This window comes from Triturus cristatus, chromosome 1_1, assembly GCF_964204655.1.
Source record: "Triturus cristatus chromosome 1_1, aTriCri1.1, whole genome shotgun sequence".
Classification (NCBI taxonomy): domain Eukaryota; kingdom Metazoa; phylum Chordata; class Amphibia; order Caudata; family Salamandridae; genus Triturus; species Triturus cristatus.
In genome coordinates, this window is record NC_140579.1 from 1,078,719,576 (window position 1) to 1,078,739,794 (window position 20,219).

Sequence of the window (20,219 nt, forward strand, 5' to 3'; positions counted from 1 at the left end):
TGGAGTGGAGCGGCATGTCGGGGAGTGGAGTGGAGCGGCATGTCGGGGAGTGAAGTGAAGTGGAGCAGCATGTCGGGGAGTGAAGTGAAGTGGAGCAGCATGTCAGGGAGTGGAGTGAAGTGGAACGGCATGTCGGGGATTGGAGCGGCATGTCGGGGAGTGGATAGGAGTGGAGCGGTGTTATGATCTCTGTAGAAAGACACCTGGAGCCAGGAGGTATTCTTAAGCCATCTTTATTCAGTCTCCAGTTCAGGTTACATCTGTCTCTACTCCAGCCAGCCTAGTGTGGTACCAGCTCCACCAGGAGCAGCCTCCCTAGCTGCTCAGCCCATCTTCAACTACCAACACTCATCCACTCAGACACCCAGGCATTCCATGCATCACAGGCACACCAACATTCTATGACCAACTCACGCTCTGGCTGAGCAGCTAGTGGCAGCAGTGCTGGACTACAATGTTAATCAATTAAGTAGGATATAACATTATCCCTTTTTCTTCAACAAAAACAAACATGCAAGTGATAAACATCAAAGAAGAACTATCCACAAGAAAAATGAATAGTGGTACAAGTCCCACGGATGCAAACATAAAATAAAACATCGCAGGAGAAAGAACCATTATACAAAGAACGGATAAGATAAATACATTTGAAAAACAATATCTCCCATCCCTTCGTTAAAGATAAAAACATTATGAAGCAAGAATAACATTACCCGAAATACATTTGAAGCATTTTGCATTAAACACTGTGACATAATGCACTACAACGCAAAGGGTAAAAGACCCCACTCAACCAATGCCCAAAGTAATAACCTAGAGTAGCACTAAAGATAGCATACTCTACTACAACAATCCCAAGAGAAAGGGAAACAAACAAGTATATGGATCGTCACCCATAACAACTCCCGTGAAGGGATGTACATTAGTACTGTGCACAACTGTTTATGGACTAAACCATAACCCAACCCAGTGTGAGGGTTAACCTAGGTACAAACTATTTATGAACTAAACCAGAACCCAACCCAGTGTGAGGGTTAACTTAGGTACTCCAAACCCCTTGTAGAGGTTACACACCCCCATGTAGGAGTAACCAAACATTAATACAAAAAGAGCTCTAGACCCCCTTGTGGAGGTTACATACCCCTATGGGAGTAACAAACGTATAACTAATCACAGGGCCGTTACCCACAACCTTCCCACGTGTATGGGAATAACGTGATGACCAACAACAGGACTTAATGAAGACCCATCCCTTGAAAAACTTGTGGCATCACAATATCTTTTAATCTTTCTCAAACTAATACTATATCCGTCCCATTAACAGTAGAACACTAGTGCACTGTGCCCCACGCCGGTGAGCGATATCTCACCCGATTTGTGAAAGATCTGGTCCCCTACTTAAATCACACAAATCATCACCTCACTGTGGGGACACAAGAACAATGTACACCACCAGAAACCATGACCAGTACCTAAGAAAAACACTTTACAGGACTACATGTTCACTCTGTGGCACATAAGAGTTACAGGACACCTTAGGATCCATAGCTTAATGGATCCAATACAATACAGTGAGCAAACAATGGAACTTTACCTAAACGAATCCATTCAAATAAATAAAATGATCACTGGTCCAGACAAGATGGGTTCACACATCATTCATTACCTCCAGTGAAACAACTCCGACACACATGAAACGGAGGATTCCACTCAGAGGATTCCAAAATCAACGATCCCAGAATCTGTTCACATCATGAAAAATAAACGATTCCAATATATGTTCACGTCGCGAAGAATCAACGATTCCAGAATATGTTCACTCGCGAAGACACCGCATTGTCCCCGACCCTGGCTGGCAAAAATATTGCGTGGTTGGCAAAGCGCATCCGTGGAAAACTACAAGGCTTCATAGAGCATGGACAGCAGCCACCAAACACAAAATGGCCGCACGTAATTCCACGTACAGCCGGATGGCTCACAGCACGTCAAGGCTGGAAACAACAGCGGAATGGTGAAAACGTCATAGAAGTTCCACAGGAGCCTCGCGCAATGCCTAACAAAAGTGAGTCGCACGAGCTTCAATTTTATAATTCAAATTTGAGGAGAGCGGTTGAACTGGCCAAAGTCTGGGGGTTGTACGACCAATACAAATTACTGTTGACTTACCCCCAAACGTAAATATGTAAAGTCGATGGCTGGGCATGTCACTTCACCAAACGGCCTCGATACAAGCCAGCACACGTTACGTACATCAGCCCCAAAAATGAACACCGCTGAACTTGAGATAGCCAGCTCCAGAAGAAGACCCGGAGTTAGGATTTCAGCTCCCGTGCACATAGTAATGATGATACCTTCCTTTAATTGCCCAAGCCAACACAATCCAGGGCAAACACGATAATTGTGGAACTCCACTCAAGATGTAGCAGGAAAACACAAACGTAGCACAGCATCGTGAACAAATCTTTTTTTCATCTGCGCAGCAACTGGATGCAGAACAATTAGATGCAGAGTGATGTGACCGCTTCTCTCAGAAACAGAATGTGCCACCATATATGCCTTATCCCTTGATGTCACTGTAGTCCTAGTAATACGAAGTGAGTCACTGTGGTTTTGAAAGCTCCCCAAATCGCTGCAACTGTCACTGTGGTTTTGGAGGCCCCTTGAATAGCTGCAACTGTCACTGTGGTTTTGAAGGCCTTCCAAATCGCTGCAACTGTCAATTAAGAACCCTTTTGAACAAGATATACTCCATGAGTACAGCCACTGCACACTTTCACCGTATTTACATCTTTCAAATTGACTTTTTCTTCTTTCTGTGGCTGGAACACCATATACAGTTGTAGTTTGACTACTCCTCCAACTCACTGTAATCCTTTTGTGGCTAACGTTGTGGCTGGAACACCAGATGCGGCTGTAGCTTAGCTACTCCTCCAACTCACTGTAGTTCTTTAGGTGTTAGTAGTATTCCCAGGCTGTAGTGTCCTTTTGATGACACTTCTCTGTGGGCTGTCCAATGGAAAGGACACTGGTGGGGCTGGCGCTGGCTTTCCTGGGAATTCTTTCTTTGTAGATGTAGTTGCTTTAAGGATCTCTTAGTTTCTCCTTTATTTCCTTTATAGTTCCTTTGTTTCAGTGGTTCACCAAGAGTCTCTAGGGTTCAAAGTCCGCTCGTCGCCAAAATGAATGTTATGATCTCTGTAGAAAGACACCTGGAGCCAGGAGGTATTCTTAAGCCATCTTTATTCAGTCTCCAGTTCAGGTTACATCTGTCTCTACTCCAGCCAGCCTAGTGTGGTACCAGCCCCACCAGGAGCAGCCTCCCTAGCTGCTCAGCCCATCTTCAACTGCTAACACTCATCCACTCAGACACCCAGGCATTCCATGCATCACAGGCACACCAACATTCTATGACCAACTCACGCTCTGGCTGAGCAGCTAGTGGCAGCAGTGCTGGACTACAATGTTAATCAATTAAGTAGGATATAACAAGCGGCATGTTGGGGAGTGAAGCGGAGCGGCATGTCGGGGAGTGAAGTGGAGCGGCAGTTCGGGGAGTGAAGCGGAGCGGCATGTCGGGGAGTAAAGCGGAGCAGCATGTCGGGGAGGGGAGTGGAGCGGCATGTCGGGGAGTGGAGAGGAGTGGAGTGGCATGTCAGGGAGTGGAGCGGCATGTCAGGGAGTGGAGTGAAGCGGAGCAGCAAGGAGTGGAGCAGCATGTCGAGGAGTGGAGAGGAGTGGAGCTGCATGTCGGGGAGTGGAGTGGAGCGGCATGTCGGGGAGTGAAGTGAAGTGGAGCAGCATGTCGGGGAGTGAAGTGAAGTGGAGCAGCATGTCAGGGAGTGGAGTGAAGTGGAACGGCATATCGGGGATTGGAGCGGCATGTCGGGGAGTGGATAGGAGTGGAGCGGTGTTATGATCTCTGTAGAAAGACACCTGGAGCCAGGAGGTATTCTTAAGCCATCTTTATTCAGTCTCCAGTTCAGGTTACATCTGTCTCTACTCCAGCCAGCCTAGTGTGGTACCAGCTCCACCAGGAGCAGCCTCCCTAGCTGCTCAGCCCATCTTCAACTACCAACACTCATCCACTCAGACACCCAGGCATTCCATGCATCACAGGCACACCAACATTCTATGACCAACTCACGCTCCGGCTGAGCAGCTAGTGGCAGCAGTGCTGGACTACAATGTTAATCAATTAAGTAGGATATAACATTATCCCTTTTTCTTCAACAAAAACAAACATGCAAGTGATAAACATCAAAGAAGAACTATCCACAAGAAAAATGAATAGTGGTACAAGTCCCACGGATGCAAACATAAAATAAAACATCGCAGGAGAAAGAACCATTATACAAAGAACGGATAAGATAAATACATTTGAAAAACAATATCTCCCATCCCTTCGTTAAAGATAAAAACATTATGAAGCAAGAATAACATTACCCGAAATACATTTGAAGCATTTTGCATTAAACACTGTGACATAATGCACTACAACGCAAAGGGTAAAAGACCCCACTCAACCAATGCCCAAAGTAATAACCTAGAGTAGCACTAAAGATAGCATACTCTACTACAACAATCCCAAGAGAAAGGGAAACAAACAAGTATATGGATCGTCACCCATAACAACTCCCGTGAAGGGATGTACATTAGTACTGTGCACAACTGTTTATGGACTAAACCATAACCCAACCCAGTGTGAGGGTTAACCTAGGTACAAACTATTTATGAACTAAACCAGAACCCAACCCAGTGTGAGGGTTAACCTAGGTACTCCAAACCCCTTGTAGAGGTTACATACCCCCATGTAGGAGTAACCAAACATTAATACAAAAAGAGCTCTAGACCCCCTTGTGGAGGTTACATACCCCTATGGGAGTAGCAAACGTATAACTAATCACAGGGCCGTTACCCACAACCTTCCCACGTGTATGGGAATAACGTGATGACCAACAACAGGACTTAATGAAGACCCATCCCTTGAAAAACTTGTGGCATCACAATATCTTTTAATCTTTCTCAAACTAATACTATATCCGTCCCATTAACAGTAGAACACTAGTGCACTGTGCCCCACGCCGGTGAGCGATATCTCACCCAATTTGTGAAAGATCTGGTCCCCTACTTAAATCACACAAATCATCACCTCACTGTGGGGACACAAGAACAACGTACACCACCAGAAACCATGACCAGTACCTAAGAAAAACACTTTACAGGACTACATGTTCACTCTGTGGCACATAAGAGTTACAGGACACCTTAGGATCCATAGCTTAATGGATCCAATACAATACAGTGAGCAAACAATGGAACTTTACCTAAACGAATCCATTCAAATAAATAAAATGATCACTGGTCCAGACAAGATGGGTTCACACATCATTCATTACCTCCAGTGAAACAACTCCGACATACATGAAACGGAGGATTCCACTCAGAGGATTCCAAAATCAACGATCCCAGAATCTGTTCAAATCACGAAAAATAAACGATTCCAATATATGTTCACGTCGCGAAGAATCAACGATTCCAGAATATGTTCACTCGCGTAGACACCGCATTGTCCCCGACCCTGGCTGGCAAAAATATTGCGTGGTTGGCAAAGCGCATCCGTGGAAAACTACAAAGCTTCATAGAGCATGGACAGCAGCCACCAAACACAAAATGGCCGCACGTAATTCCACGTACAGCCGGATGGCTCACAGCACGTCAAGGCTGGAAACAACAGCGGAATGGCGAAAACGTCATAGAAGTTCCACAGGAGCCTCGCGCAATGCCTAACAAAAGTGAGTCGCACGAGCTTCAATTTTATAATTCAAATTTGAGGAGAGCGGTTGAACTGGCCAAAGTCTGGGGGTTGTACAACCAATACAAATTACTGTTGACTTACCCCCAAACGTAAATATGTAAAGTTGATGGCTGGGCATGTCACTTCACCAAACGGCCTCGATACAAGCCCGCACACGTTACGTACATCAGCCCCAAAAATGAACACCGCTGAACTTGAGATAGCCAGCTCCAGAAGAAGACCCGGAGTTAGGATTTCAGCTCCCGTGCACATAGTAATGATGATACCTTCCTTTAATTGCCCAAGCCAACACAATCCAGGGCAAACACGATAATTGTGGAACTCCACTCACGATGTAGCAGGAAAACACAAACGTAGCACAGCATCGTGAACAAATATTTTTTTCATCTGCGCAGCAACTGGATGCAGAACAATTAGATGCAGAGTGATGTGACCGCTTCTCTCAGAAACAGAATGTGCCACCATATATGCCTTATCCCTTGATGTCACTGTAGTCCTAGTAATACGAAGTGAGTCACTGTGGTTTTGAAAGCCCCCCAAATCGCTGCAACTGTCACTGTGGTTTTGGAGGCCCCTTGAATAGCTGCAACTGTCACTGTGGTTTTGAAGGCCTTCCAAATCGCTGCAACTGTCAATTAAGAACCCTTTTGAACAAGATATACTCCATGAGTACAGCCACTGCACACTTTCACCGTATTTACATCTTTCAAATTGACTTTTTCTTCTTTCTGTGGCTGGAACACCATATACAGTTGTAGTTTGACTACTCCTCCAACTCACTGTAATCCTTTTGTGGCTAACGTTGTGGCTGGAACACCAGATGCGGCTGTAGCTTAGCTACTCCTCCAACTCACTGTAGTTCTTTAGGTGTTAGTAGTATTCCCAGGCTGTAGTGTCCTTTTGATGACACTTCTCTGTGGGCTGTCCAATGGAAAGGACACTGGTGGGGCTGGCGCTGGCTTTCCTGGGAATTCTTTCTTTGTAGATGTAGTTGCTTTAAGGATCTCTTAGTTTCTCCTTTATTTCCTTTATAGTTCCTTTGTTTCAGTGGTTCACCAAGAGTCTCTAGGGTTCAAAGTCCGCTCGTCGCCAAAATGAATGTTATGATCTCTGTAGAAAGACACCTGGAGCCAGGAGGTATTCTTAAGCCATCTTTATTCAGTCTCCAGTTCAGGTTACATCTGTCTCTACTCCAGCCAGCCTAGTGTGGTACCAGCCCCACCAGGAGCAGCCTCCCTAGCTGCTCAGCCCATCTTCAACTGCTAACACTCATCGACTCAGACACCCAGGCATTCCATGCATCACAGGCACACCAACATTCTATGACCAACTCACGCTCTGGCTGAGCAGCTAGTGGCAGCAGTGCTGGACTACAATGTTAATCAATTAAGTAGGATATAACAAGCGGCATGTTGGGGAGTGAAGCGGAGCGGCATGTCGGGGAGTGAAGTGGAGCGGCAGTTCGGGGAGTGAAGCTGAGCGGCATGTCGGGGAGTAAAGCGGAGCAGCATGTCGGGGAGGGGAGTGGAGCGGCATGTCGGGGAGTGGAGAGGAGTGGAGTGGCATGTCAGGGAGTGGAGCGGCATGTCGGGGAGTGGAGTGAAGCGGAGCGGCAAGGAGTGGAGCAGCATGTCGAGGAGTGGAGAGGAGTGGAGCTGCATGTCGGGGAGTGGAGTGAAGCGGCATGTCGGGGATTGGAGAGGAGTAGAGCTGCATGTCGCGGAGTGGAGTGGAGCGGCATGTCGGGGAGTGGAGCGGCATGTCGGGGAGTGGAGCAGCATGTCAGGGAGTGGAGTGGTGCGGCATGTAGGGGAGTGGAGCGGCATGTCGGGGAGTGGAGTGGAGTGGAGCAGCATGTCGGGGAGTGGAGTGGAGCGGCATGTCAGGGAGTGGAGTGAAGCGGCATGTCAAGGATTGGAGTAGAGCTGCATGTCAGGGAGTGGAGTGGACCGGCATGTCGGGGAGTGGAGTGATATGTCAGTGAGTGGAGTGGAGCGGCATGTCGGGGAGTGGACTGGAGTGGAGCGGCATGTCGGGGAGTGGAATGAAGTAGAGCGGCATGTCGGGGAGTGGAGTGAAGTGGAGCGGCATGTCGGGAGTGGAATGACATGTCGGTGAGTGGAGTGGAGCAGCATGTCGGGGAGTGGAGTGGAGCAGCATGTTGGGGAGTAGAGAGGAGTGGAGCGGCATGACGGGGAATGGAGAGGAGTGGAGCAGCATATCAGGGAGTGGAGTGGTGTGGAGTGGGGGCGGCATGTCGGAGAGTGGAGCAGCATGTTGGGGAGTGGAGCGGCATGTCGGGGAGTGGAGCGGCATGTCGGGGAGTGGAGTGGCATGTCGGGGAGTGGAGTGAAGAGGATCGGCATGTCGGGGGGTGGAGTGAAGTAGAGCGGCATGTCGGGTAGTGGAATGGAGCGGCATGTTGGGAAGTGGAGCGGAGCGTCATGTCGGGGAGTGGAGTGGAGTGGAGCGTCATGTCGGGGAGTGGAGCATCATGTCGGGGAGTGGAGCGTCATGTCGGGGAGTGGAGCAGCATGTCGGGGAGTGGAGCGGAATGTCGGGGAGTTGAGTAAAGCGGCATGTCAGGGAGTAGAGTGAAGCGGCATGTAGGAGAGTGGAGTGAAGCGGCATGTCGGGGCAGGAGTGAAGCAGAGTGGCATGTCGGGCGTGGATAGGAGTAAAGCGGCATGTCGGGGAGTGGAGCGGCATGTCGGGGAGTGGAGCGGCATGTTGGGGAGTGGAGCGGCATGTCGGGGAGTGGAGCGGGATATCGGGGAGCAGAGCGGCATGTCGGGGAGCGGAGCGGCATGTCGGGGAGTGGAGCGGCATGTCGGGGAGTTGAGCGGCATGTTGGGGAGTTGAGTGAAGCGGCATTTCGGGGAGTGAAGTGGCATGTTGGGGAGTGGAGCGGAGCGGCATGTCGGGGAGTGGAGTGGAGCGGCATGTCGGGGAGTGGAGTGGAGCGGCATGTCAGGGAGTGGAATGAAGCAGAGGGGCATGTTGGGGAGTGGAGTGAAGCAGAGGGGCATGTTGGGGAGTGGAGTGAAGCGAAGCGGCATGTCGGGGAGTGGAGTGAAGCGGCATGTCGGGGAGTGGAGTGAAGTGGAGCGGCATGTTGTGGAGTGGATAGGAGTAAAGCGGCATGTCGGGGAGTGGAGTGGCATGTCGGGGAGTGGAGCGGCATATAGGGGAGTGGAGCGGCATATAGGGGAGTGGAGCGAAGCGGAATGTCATCGAGTGAAGCGGCATGTCGGGGAGTGGAGTGAAGCGGCATATCGGGGAGTGGAGTGAAGCGGCATGTCGGGGAGTGGAGTGAAGTGGCATGTCGGGGAGTGGAGTGGAGCGGCATGTCGGGAGTGGAGTGGAGCGGCATGTCGGGGACTGGAGTGAAGTGGAGCGGCATGTCGGGGAGTGGAGTGATGTGGCATGGCATGGCATGTCGGGGAGTGGAGAGGAGTGGAGCGGCATGTCGGGGAGAGGAGTGGAGCGGCATGTCGGGGAGTGGAGTGAAGTGGAGTGGCATGTCGGGGAGTGGAGTGAAGTGGACTGGCATGTCGGGGAGTGGAGTGACATGTCAGGGAGCGGAGTGGAGCGGCATGTCGGGGAGTGGAGTGGAGCAGCATGTTGGGGAGTAGAGAGGAGTGGAGCGGCATGACGGGGAGTGGAGAGGAGTGGAGCAGCATATCAGGGAGTGGAGTGGTGTGGAGTGGAGCGGCATGTCGGAGAGTGGAGCGGAATGTTGGGGAATGTCGGGCGTGGAGTGAAGTAGAGCGGCATGTCGGGTAGTGGAGTGGAGTGGAGCGGCATGTCGGGAAGTGGAGCGAAGCGTCATGTCGGTGAGTGGAGTGGAGTGGAGCGTCATGTCGGGGAGTGGAGCGTCATGTCGGGGAGTGGAGCGGAATGTCAGGGAGTGGAACGGCATGTCGGGGAGTGAAGCGGAATGTCAGGGAGTTGAGTAAAGCGGCATGTCAGGGAGTAGAGTGAAGCGGCATGTAGGGGAGTGGAGTGAAGCGGCATGTCGGGGAGTGGCGTGAAGCAGAGTGGCATGTCGGGGAGTGGATAGGAGTAAAGCGGCATGTTGGGGAGTGGAGCGGCATGTCGGGGAGCGGAGCGGCATGCCGGGGAGTGGAGCGGCATGTCGGGGAGTCGAGCGGCATGTTGGGGAGTGGAGTGAAGCGGCATGTCGGGGAGTGAAGCGGCATGTCTTGGAGTGGAGTGAAGCGGCATGTTGGGGAGTGGAGTGAAGCGGCATGTCGGGGAGTGGAGTGGAGCAGCATGTTGGGGAGTAGAGAGGAGTGGAGCGGCATGTCGGGAGTGGAGTGGAGTGGAGTGGCATGTCGGGGACTGGAGTGAAGTGGAGCGGCATGTCGGGGAGTGGAGTGGAGTGAAGTGGCATGGCATGTCGGGGAGTGGAGAGGAGTGGGGCAGCATCTCGGGGAGAGGAGTGGAGCAGCATGTCGGGAAGTGGAGTGAAGTGGAGCAGCATGTTGGAGAGTGGAGTGAAGTGGACTGGCATGTCGGGGAGTGGAGTGACATGTTGGGAAGTGGAGTGGCACAGCATGTCGGGGAGTGGAGTGAAGTGGCATGTCGGGGAGTGGAGTGAAGTGGAGCGGCATGTTGTGGAGTGGATAGGAGTAAAGCGGCATGTCGGGGAGTGGAGTGGCATGTCGGGGAGTGGAGTGGCATGCCGGGGAGTGGAGCAGCATGTAGGGGAGTGGAGCGAAGCGTAATGTCATCGAGTGAAGCGGCATGTCGGGGAGTGGAGTGAAACGGCATATCGGGGAGTGGAGTGAAGCGGCATGTCGGGGAGTGGAGTGAAGTGGCATGTCGGGGAGTGGAGTGGAGTGGCATGTCGGGAGTGAAGTGGAGCGGCATTTCGGGGAGTGGAGTGAAGTGGAGCGGCATGTCGGGGAGTGGAGTGAAGTGGCATGACATGTTGGGGAGTGGAGAGGAGTGGAGCGGCATGTCGGGGAGTGGAGAGGAGTGGAGCGGCATATCGGGGAGTGGAATGAAGTGGAGCAGCATGTCGGCGAGTGGAGAGGAGTGGGGCAGCATCTCGGGGAGAGGAGTGGAGCGGCATGTCGGGAGTGGAGTGACATGTCGGGGAGTGGAGTGGAGCGCCATGTCGGGGAGTGGAGTGGAGCAGCATGTTGGGGAGTAGAGAGGAGTGGAGCGGCATGACGGGGAGTGGAGAGGAGTGGAGCAGCATATCAGGGAGTGGAGTGGTGTGGAGTGGAGCGGCATGTCAGAGAGTGGAGCGGAATGTTGGGGAGTGGAGCAGAATGTTGGGGAGTGGAGCGGCATGTCGGGGAGTGGAGTGGCATGTCGGGGAGTGGAGTGAAGAGGAGCGGCATGTCGGGGGTGGAGTGAAGTAGAGCGGCATGTCGGGTAGTGGAGTGGAGTGGAGCGGCATATCGGGGAGTGGAGTGGAGTGGAGCGGCATATCGGGGAGTGGAATGAAGTGGAGCGGCATGTCGGGGAGTGGAGTGAAGTGGAGCGGCATGTCGGGAGTGGAGTGACATGTCGGGGAGTGGAGTGGAGCGGCTTGTCGGGGAGTGGAGTGGAGCAGCATGTTGGGGAGTAGAGAGGAGTGGAGCGGCATGACGGGGAGTGGAGAGGAGTGGAGCAGCATGTCGGGGAGTGGAGTGGCATGTCGGAGAGTGGAGAGGAGTGGAGCAGCATGTCGGGGAGTGGAGAGGAGTGGGGCAGCATCTCGGGGAGAGGAGTGGAGCGGCATGTCGGGAAGTGGAGTGAAGTGGAGCAGCATGTTGGAGAGTGGAGTGAAGTGGACTGGCATGTCGGGGAGTGGAGTGACATGTTGGGAAGTGGAGTGGCACAGCATGTCGGGGAGTGGAGTGAAGTGGCATGTCGGGGAGTGGAGTGAAGTGGAGCGGCATGTTGTGGAGTGGATAGGAGTAAAGCGGCATGTCGGGGAGTGGAGTGGCATGTCGGGGAGTGGAGTGGCATGCCGGGGAGTGGAGCAGCATGTAGGGGAGTGGAGCGAAGCGGAATGTCATCGAGTGAAGCGGCATGTCGGGGAGTGGAGTGAAACGGCATATCGGGGAGTGGAGTGAAGCGGCATGTCGGGGAGTGGAGTGAAGTGGCATGTCGGGGAGTGGAGTGGAGTGGCATGTCGGGAGTGAAGTGGAGCGGCATTTCGGGGAGTGGAGCGGCATGTCGGGGAGTGGAGTGAAGTGGCATGACATGTTGGGGAGTGGAGAGGAGTGGAGCTGCATGTCGGGGAGTGGAGAGGCGTGGAGCGGCATATCGGGGAGTGGAATGAAGTGGAGCGGCATGTCGGGGAGTGGAGTGAAGTGGAGCGGCATGTCGGGAGTGGAGTGACATGTCGGGGAGTGGAGTGGAGCGGCATGTCGGGGAGTGGAGTGGAGCAGCATGTTGGGGAGTAGAGAGGAGTGGAGCGGCATGACGGGGAGTGGAGAGGAGTGGAGCAGCATATCAGGGAGTGGAGTGGTGTGGAGTGGAGCGGCATGTCAGAGAGTGGAGCGGAATGTTGGGGAGTGGAGCAGTATGTCGGGGAGTGGAGCGGCATGTCGGGGAGTGGAGTGGCATGTCGGGGAGTGGAGTGAAGAGGAGCGGCATGTCGGGGGTGGAGTGAAGTAGAGCGGCATGTCGGGTAGTGGAGTGGAGTGGAGCGGCATATCGGGGAGTGGAGTGGAGTGGAGCGGCATATCGGGGAGTGGAATTGTTGGAAGGCGGACCCCGAGGAGTCGGTGAGACCACCAAGGGGGGGGGGCCCTCTCACTGCACGAAGTAGCCGAGCGCTGCCGAGAAGTCTCCTGAGAGATCCTTCTCCTATCCCGTACTAGCACAGTAACACCACCACACCGGACTCAAGGAGGTTGTCTCAAGACAAGCAATTCTTTATCATCAATACAAGGTTACGAGCTCAATATTTACACGAAGGGATCGAGGGATCCACCAAAAGTCTCAATGTCTCTTTGGAAGGGTAGGGGTAGCGGGACAGTCTTTGGCAGGAATGTGGTACGAGGGTACCTGGGGCCCAGTTCTTATCCTCACGCTGGAGGACCTCCGATCTCGGAGGGGTCGAGCCGCGACGGCGTCAGCAGGGCTCTGGCGTACAGTTCGTGGAGAGCCGCGATTCAATCAGCAGGGCTCTCAAGATGGTCTCTGTTCAGCTCGAGCCGCGACGTCGTCAGCAGGGCTCCGAGGAAGGTTCCAGCGAGGTTGGGCCGCGACGGCGTCTGCAGGGCTCCGATGTTCCAGGTGGTTCAGAAAAGGGTTCACAGGAGGGAGCCGCGACGCAGTCAGCAGGGCTCGTGATGGTTCCGACAAGAGTTCTTCTCCGTAGGGTCAGCCGCGATTCAATCAGCAGGGCTCTCGACTCCGGGATACAACTGCCGAGCTGTGGTGGGGTCGCCCCAGATATAGGTCTGGAGCCCTTTGATGTCCGGACCTATGCGCCCGAGGGGGCGGAGTGGCCGGGTGGAGGTGGCCAGACGCCCAGCAGGAGAGGCGCCAGGCCCATGGGAGTTTGCAGGGTGATCACACCTCGAGAGGGGAGGACAGTTGGGGGTCCCATCGATACTGTCCTCCGCCGGGGCGATGAATGGTTCCTGCGGCACCCCCTGGCCAGTTCGTGGTGCCTCGATGTCGGGGCTTCGTTGGGGTCGAGGCTGGGTTGAGCGGGGTCGCGCCGGCTGGGGCACGGTGTGACGTGGATGCCAACAAGATGGCGGAGCCACGAGGAGTAGGCGACCACGTGTAGCTCCGGGTGAAGGGCCTTGGTGCAGTCCAGATGGGTGGCCCGTGACGGCCGGGGCGGGGAACGGCCACAATCCAGGGGGTTAAGGACCACGCCACGAGGCCAGGTCCAACAAGCGGCATGTCGGGGAGTGGAGTGGAGTGATGTGGCATGGCATGTCGGAGAGTGGAGAGGAGTAGGGCAGCATCTCGGGGAGAGGAGTGGAGCGGCATGTCGGGAAGTGGAGTGAAGTGGAGCGGCATGTTGGAGAGTGGAGTGAAGTGGACTGGCATGTCGGGGAGTGGAGTGACATGTTGGGAAGTGGAGTGGCACAGCATGTCGGGGAGTGGAGTGAAGCGGCATGTCGGGGAGTGGAGTGGAGTGGAGCGGCATGTTGTGGAGTGGATAGGAGTAAAGTGGCATGTCGGGAAGTGGAGTGGCATGTCGGGGAGTGGAGCGGCATGCCGGGGAGTGGAGCGGCATGTAGGGGAGTGGAGCGAAGCGGAATGTCATCGAGTGAGCGGCATGACGGTGAGTGGAGTGAAGCGGCATATCGGGGAGTGGAGTGAAGCGGCATGTCAGGGAGTGGAGTGAAGTGGCATGTCGGGGAGTGGAGTGGAGCGGCATGTCGGGAGTGAAGTGGAGCGGCATTTCGGGGAGTGGAGTGAAGTGGAGCGGCATGTCGGGGAGTGGAGTGAAGTGGCATGACATGTTGGGGAGTGGAGAGGAGTGGAGCGGCATGTCGAGGAGTGGAGCGGCATATCGGGGAGTGGAATGAAGTGGAGCGGCATGTCAGGGAGTGGAGTGAAGTGGAGCGGCATGTCGGGAGTGGAGTGACATGTCGGGGAGTGGAGTGGAGCGGCATGTCGGGGAGTGGAGTGGAGCAGCATGTTGGGGAGTAGAGAGGAGTGGAGCGGCATGATGGGGAGTGGAGAGGAGTGGAGCAGCATATCAGGGAGTGGAGTGGTGTGGAGTGGAGCGGCATGTCGGAGAGTGGAGCGGAATGTTGGGGAGTGGAGCAGTATGTCGGGGAGTGGAGCGGCATGTCGGGGAGTGGAGTGGCATGTCGGGGAGTGGAGTGAAGAGGAGCGGCATGTCGGGGGTGGAGTGAAGTAGAGCGGCATGTCGGGTAGTGGAGTGGAGTGGAGCGGCATGTCGGGAAGTGGAGCGAAGCGTCATGTCGGGGAGTGGAGTGGAGTGGAGCGTCATGTCGGGAAGTGGAGCGTCATGTCGGGGAGTTGAGCGGCATGTCGGGGAGTGGAGCGGCATGTTGTGGAGTGAAGCGGAATGTCGGGGAGTTGAGTAAAGTGGCATGTCAGGGAGTAGAGTGAAGCGGCATGTAGGGGAGTGGAGTGAAGCGGCATGTCGGGGAGTGGCGTGAAGCAGAGTGGCATGTCGGGGAGTGGATAGGAGTAAAGCGGCATGTTGGGGAGTGGAGCGGCATGTCGGGGAGCGGAGCGGCATGCCGGGGAGTGGAGCAGCATGTCGGGGAGTTGAGCGGCATGTTGGGGAGTGGAGTGAAGCGGCATGTCGGGGAGTGAAGCGGCATGTCGGGGAGTGGAGTGAAGCGGCATGTTGGGGAGTGGAGTGGAGCGGCATGTCAGGAGTGGAGTGGAGTGGAGTGGCATGTCGGGGACTGGAGTGAAGTGGAGCGGCATGTCGGGGAGTGGAGTGGAGTGATGTGGCATGGCATGTCGGGGAGTGGAGAGGAGTGGGGCAGCATCTCGGGGAGAGGAGTGGAGCGGCATGTCGGGGAGTGGAGTGAAGTGGAGCGGCATGTTGGAGAGTGGAGTGAAGTGGACTGCCATGTCGGGGAGTGGAGTGACATGTTGGGAAGTGGAGTGGCACAGCATGTCGGGGAGTGGAGTGGAGCAGCATGTCGGGTAGTGGAGAGGAGTGGAGCGGCATGTCGGGGAGTGGAGAGGAGCGGAGAGGAGCGGAGCAGCATGACAGGGAGTGGAGTGGCGTGGAGTGGAGCGGCATGTCGGGGAGTAGAGCGGCATGTCAGGGAGTGGAGCGGCATGTCAGGGAGTGGAGAGAAGTGGAGCGGTATGTCGGGGAGTGGAGTGGAGCGTCATGTCGGGGAGTGGAGTGGAGCTGCATGTCGGGGAGTGGAGTGAAGCGGCATGTCGAGGATTGGAGTGGAGCTGCATGTCGGGGAGTGGAGTGAAGCGGCATGTCGGGGAGTGGAGTGAAGCGGCATGTCAGGGAGTGGACTGAAGCGGCATGTCAGGGAGTGGACTGAAGCGGCATGTCGGGGAGTGAGGTGAAGCGGCATGTCGGGGAGTGGAGTGAAGTGGCATGTCGGGGAGTGGAGTGAAGCAGCATGTCGGGGATTGGAGTGAAGCATCATGTCGGGGAGTTGAGTGAAGTGGAGCGGCATGTCGGGGAGTGGAGTGAAGTGGAGCGGCATTTCAGGGAGTGAAGTGAAACGGCATGTCAGGGAGAGGGGTTGAGTGGCATCTCGGGGAGAGGAGTGGAGCGACATGTTGGGGAGTGGAGTGGAGCAACATGTCGGGGAGTGGAGTGGAGCAGCATGTCGGGGAGTGGAGTGGAGCGGCATGTCAGGGAGTGGAGCGGCATGTCAGGGAGTGGAGCGGCATGTCAGGGAGTGGAGCGGCATGTTGGGGAGTGGTGCGGCATGTCGGGGAGTAGAGTGGAGTGGAGCGGCATGTCAGGGAGTGGAGTGGAGTGGAGCGGCATGTCGGGGAGTGGAGCGGCATGTCGGGGAGTGGAGCGGCATGTCGGGGAGTGGAGAGGCATGTCGGGGAGTAGAGAGGCATGTCGGGGAGTGGAGTGGAGCGGCATGTGCGGGGAGTGGAGTGGAGCAGCATGTGCGGGGAGTGGAGTGGAGCGGCATGTTGGGGAGTGGAGGGGAGCGGCATGTCGGGGAATGAAGTGAAGTGGAGCGGCATGTCAGGGAGTGTAGTGAAGTGGAGCGGCATGTCGGGGAGTGGAGAGGAGTGGAGCGGAATGTCGGGGAGTGGAGAGGAGTGGAGCGGCATTTCGGGGAGTGAAGCAGAGTGGCATGTCGGGGAGTGAAGCAGAGCGGCATGTCGGGGAGTGAAGCGGAGCGGCAGGTCAGGGAGAAGAGTCGAGCGGCATGTCGGGGAGTGGAGAGGAGTGGAGCGGCATGTCGGGGAGTGGAGAGGAGTGGAACGGCATGTCGGGGAGTGGAGTGAAGTGGAGCGACATGTCGGGGAGTGGAGAGGAGCCGAGCGACATGTCGGGGAGTGGAGTGAAGCGGAGCGGCATGTCAGGGAGTGGAGTGAAGCGGAGCGGCATGTCAGGGAGTGGAGTGAAGCGGAGCGGCGAGGAGTGGAGCGGCATGTTGAGGAGTGGAGAGGAGTGGAGCGGCATGTCGGGGAGTGGAGAGGAGTGGAGCGGCATGTTGGGGAGTGGAATGGCATGCAGGGGAGTGGAGCGGCATGCGGGGGAGTGGAGCAGCATGCAGGGGAGTGGAGCGGCATGCCGGGGGAGTGGAGCGGCATGCTGGGCAGTGGAGCGGCATGCCGGGGAGTGGAGTGGAGCGGCATGCCGGGGAGTTGAGTGGAGCGGCATGCCGGGTAGTGGAGTAGAGCGGCATGCCGGGGAGTGGAGTAGAGCGGCATGCCGGGGAGTGGAGTGGCATGCCGGGGAATAGAGTTGAGTGGCATGTCGGGAGTGGAGTGGAGCGGCATGTCGGGGAGTGGAGTGAAGTGGAGCGGCATGTCAGGGAGAGGAGTGAAATGGCATGTTGGGGAGTGGAGATGAGCGGCATGGCATGTTGGGGAGTGGAGAGGAGTAGAGCGGCATGTCGGGGAGTGGAGAGGAGTGGAGCGGCATGTCGGTGAGTGGAGTGAAGTGGACCGGCATGTCGGGGAGTGGAGTGATATGTCAGTGAGTGGAGTGGAGCGGCATGTCGGGGAGTGGAGTGGAGTGGAGCAGCATGTCGGGGAGTGGAATGAAGTGGAGCGGCATGTCGGGGAGTGGAGTGAAGTGGAGCGGCATGTCGGGAGTGGAATGACATGTCGGTGAGTGGAGTGGAGCGGCATGTCGGGGAGTGGAGTTGAGCAGCATGTTGGGGAGTAGAGAGGAGTGGAGCGGCATGACGGGGAGTGGAGAGGAGTGGAGCAGCATATCAGGGAGTGGAGTGGTGTGGAGTGGAGCGGCATGTCGGAGAGTGGAGCAGCATGTTGGGGGTGGAGCGGCATGTCGGGGAGTGGAGCGGCATGTCAGGGAGTGGAGTGGCATGTCGGGGAGTGGAGTGGAGCGGCATGTCGGGAAGTGGAGCGGAGCTTCATGTCGGGGAGTGGAGTGGAGTGGAGCGTCATGTCGGGGAGTGGAGCGTCATGTCGGGGAGTGGAGCGTCATGTCTGGGAGTGGAGCAGCATGTCGGGGAGTGGAGCGGAATGTCGGGGAGTTGAGGAAAGCGGCATGTCAGGGAGTAGAGTGAAGTGGCATGTAGGGGAGTGGAGTGAAGCGGCATGTCATGTCGGGGAGTGGAGAGGAGTGGGGCAGCATGTCGGGGAGAGGAGGGGAGCGGCATGTCGGGGAGTGGAGTGAAGTGGAGCGGCATGTTGGAGAGTGGAGTGAAGTGGACCGGCATGTCGGGGAGTGGAGTGACATGTTGGGAAGTGGAGTGGCACAGCATGTCGGGGAGTGGAGTGGAGCAGCATGTCGGGTAGTGGAGAGGAGTGGAGCGGCATGTCGGGGAGTGGAGAGGAGCGGCGCAGCATGACAGGGAGTGGAGTGGCGTGGAGTGGAGCGTCATGTCAGGGAGTGGAGTGGAGTGAAGTGGAGCGGTATGTCGGGGAGTGGAGTTGAGTGGAGCATCCTGTAGGGGATTGGAGTGGAGCGGCATGTCGGGGAGTGGAGTCAAGCGGCATGTCGGGGAATGGAGTGAAGCGGCATGTCAGGGAGTGGACTGAAGCGGCATGTCAGGGAGTTGACTGAAGCGGCATGTCGGGGAGTGAGGTGAAGCGGCATGTCGGGGAGTGGAGTGAAGTGGAGCGGCATGTCGGGAGTGGAATGACATGTCGGTGAGTGGAGTGGAGCGGCATGTCGGGGAGTGGAGTTGAGCAGCATGTTGGGGAGTAGAGAGGAGTGGAGCGGCATGACGGGGAGTGGAGAGGAGTGGAGCAGCATATCAGGGAGTGGAGTGGTGTGGAGTGGAGCGGCATGTCGGAGAGTGGAGCAGCATGTTGGGGGTGGAGCGGCATGTCGGGGAGTGGAGCGGCATGTCAGGGAGTGGAGTGGCATGTCGGGGAGTGGAGTGGAGCGGCATGTCGGGAAGTGGAGCGGAGCTTCATGTCGGGGAGTGGAGTGGAGTGGAGCGTCATGTCGGGGAGTGGAGCGTCATGTCGGGGAGTGGAGCGTCATGTCTGGGAGTGGAGCAGCATGTCGGGGAGTGGAGCGGAATGTCGGGGAGTTGAGGAAAGCGGCATGTCAGGGAGTAGAGTGAAGTGGCATGTAGGGGAGTGGAGTGAAGCGGCATGTCATGTCGGGGAGTGGAGAGGAGTGGGGCAGCATGTCGGGGAGAGGAGGGGAGCGGCATGTCGGGGAGTGGAGTGAAGTGGAGCGGCATGTTGGAGAGTGGAGTGAAGTGGACCGGCATGTCGGGGAGTGGAGTGACATGTTGGGAAGTGGAGTGGCACAGCATGTCGGGGAGTGGAGTGGAGCAGCATGTCGGGTAGTGGAGAGGAGTGGAGCGGCATGTCGGGGAGTGGAGAGGAGCGGCGCAGCATGACAGGGAGTGGAGTGGCGTGGAGTGGAGCGTCATGTCAGGGAGTGGAGTGGAGTGAAGTGGAGCGGTATGTCGGGGAGTGGAGTTGAGTGGAGCATCATGTAGGGGATTGGAGTGGAGCGGCATGTCGGGGAGTGGAGTCAAGCGGCATGTCGGGGAATGGAGTGAAGCGGCATGTCAGGGAGTGGACTGAAGCGGCATGTCAGGGAGTTGACTGAAGCGGCATGTCGGGGAGTGAGGTGAAGCGGCATGTCGGGGAGTGGAGTGAAGTGGCATGTCAGGGAGTTGAGTGAAGCGGCATGTCGGGGATTGGAGTGAAGCGGCATGTCGGGGAGTTGAGTGAAGTGGAGCGGCATGTCGTGTAGTGGAGTGAAGTGGAGCGGCATTTCAGGGAGTGAAGTGGAATGGCATGTCGGGGAGTGGAGAGGAGTAGAGCGGCATGTCGGGGAGTGGAGAGGAGTGGAGCGGCATGTCGGGGAGTGGAGTGTAGTGGACCGGCATGTTGGGGAGTGGAGTGATATGTCAGTGAGTGGAGTGGAGCGGCATTTCGGGGAGTGGAGTGAAGTGGAGTGGCATTTCAGGAAGTGAAGTGGAACGGCATGTCAGGGAGTGAAGTGGAACGGCATGTCGGGGAGTGGAGAGGAGTAAAGCGGCATGTCGGGGAGTGGAATGGAGTGAAGAGGCATGTCAGGGAGTGGAGTGGACCGGCATGTTGGGAGTGGAGTGGAGCAGCATGTCGGGGAGAGGAGTGAAGTGGAGTTGCATGTCGGGGAGTGGAGTGAAGTGGCATGGCATGTCGGGGAGTGGAGTGGAGCGGCATGTCAGGGAGTGGAGCGGCATTTCAGGGAGTGGAGCAACATGTTGGGGAGTGGAGTGGAGCGGCATGTCGGGGAGTGGAGTGGAGCGGCATGTCAGGGAATGGAGCGGCATGTCAGGGAGTGGAGCGGCATGTCAGG